Source organism: Saccostrea cucullata, unplaced genomic scaffold, assembly GCF_032062105.1.
Source record: "Saccostrea cucullata isolate Sc308-1 unplaced genomic scaffold, CSIRO_AGI_Scuc_v1 ctg19399, whole genome shotgun sequence".
In the NCBI taxonomy this organism is placed as follows: Eukaryota; Metazoa; Mollusca; class Bivalvia; order Ostreida; family Ostreidae; genus Saccostrea; species Saccostrea cuccullata.
Genome location: NW_026940195.1, coordinates 7,422 through 9,133, shown reverse-complemented (window position 1 = coordinate 9,133; position 1,712 = coordinate 7,422). Strand labels below are relative to the sequence as shown.

The 1,712-nt window shown below is 35.3% G+C and overlaps 1 non-coding gene across 1 annotated transcript; it reads left to right on the top strand.

Annotated features, from left to right (window-relative positions):
- Positions 1-223: 223 nt before the first annotated feature.
- Trnas-gga (transfer RNA serine (anticodon GGA)) lies at positions 224-296 on the top strand. Its single transcript has one exon. It is a non-coding gene; the product is annotated as a tRNA-Ser (tRNA).
- Positions 297-1,712: the final 1,416 nt, after the last annotated feature.

Genomic DNA, 1,712 nt, shown 5'->3' with positions numbered 1-1,712 from the left:
AATCTGTAACAGAAAGGGAGAAAATGTATGGCTGCATGGCCCGGGTTTGAATCCCGGTCTGGTCCGCTGCATTTTCTCCTCTCCCGTTACATTTGGTGCCGTGCCATGCCCTGGAATTGTCAGGTGAAAGACCTGCCAAGAATGAGCCTGGGTTGGGGTCTTTGGAGGGCCAAAGACCTTTAAGGAGGGAGGAATGTAGCGGTCAGAGGGTTCGATCGCCGGTGGCCAGATAGCTCAGTTGGTAGAGCACCTGACCGGAATTTCAGGGGGCCCGGGTTCGAATCCCGGTCTGGTCCGCTGCATTTTCTCCTCTCCCGTTACATCTGAATTGACTGTTTGCTATGATATAGCTACTGATTGGCCGTTTCTTGGTGGGTAAGTGTTTGATTCAAGTTCTCTATTTTTATGTGTACGGTGCCGGAGTTGTCGATCAAACATTATCTGAAGAAGAGCATATAGCTAGGCAGTATAATGAGGCAGTATGATCTTCTGCTCCTTGCACTAGTTTCCTTTCAGTTCTGCTTTTGCTCTGTTGTTAACATCCCCAGCATATGAAATAATTCTCTGTAAACCTATTACCATCAGAATGGTACTAATATGGTTTTGTTCATGATCGTTCTATTTCTGTAATGAATGTAGATTCAGAACTAGCTCTTTGATCTGAATGCAATCATTTTGGAGGGCCAAAGTGGCGAAAAAAATTGTTAATATCACACTTGCCTATTACTAGTATATATAAGAGAAACAGATTTTTAATTCAAAAATGAAAAAGATGTGGGTCATTCTCAAATTTTGTCCAGATTCCATCAACAGAATTAAGAGAAAATACATTCTGAGAACTAAATACTTTTAAGTTTTATGTTCGTAGTGAAACATCAGTGATGCGTAAATAATGTTGAAACACTAAGAATTCTATCAACATTTACTATAAAATCCACTATAAGTACATGCATCCAACAATAAATGTCCTTGGTGTTACTTACTTAGAAATCGCAATAAAATAATAACTAAGGTTTCTAGAATCATAATCTAAATATCCTAATCAAAAATATTCTATCAAAACAAACTGAGGGTTCTTGAGAGAGAAATTTTATATGACATGAAGCTGAAAGTTGTTGAAATTATAAAATGTGGTTATTCTTACAAATATACCTTAAAGCATATGTCATTTTACCTCAGCATGAAACACTGGCTTTGTGAATATACTTTGTATTAGAAGACAGCAGGCTTGTGTAGCAAGTTTTGATAAAATTGTGGAAAGATTTAGAATATAAATTCAGAAAAAAATGGTTGAGTAACACCAAGGACATTTTCATAACACAAGGGACATAAAAGTAACACAAAAGACGTTTTGTTCAAACCTTAAGAATAAATAATAAATTTGTTCCCCTTCTCTCGCAAAAAGCACAGCAATGGCATTATATAATAGATGTAAATAAAAGTATATGATTTTAAGAAAAAAATTGCTTAGGATTTCATTTCTTTTTACATTTGGAGTCCGACTAGTAACAACAATGATTAAAAAGTAATAACATAGACATACTTGTCCAATTATAAAGATACGTGAACATCAACAAAAAATAAAAATAAGTTGTATATGAATAATGCAGGATTACTATCATTGGACCTAGAATCATTGATCGGTGCATGTACAAGTATACAAAGCCCTTCCTTTTTTATAAATTATTTGATTTTAAGTTAAGTGTTGATCA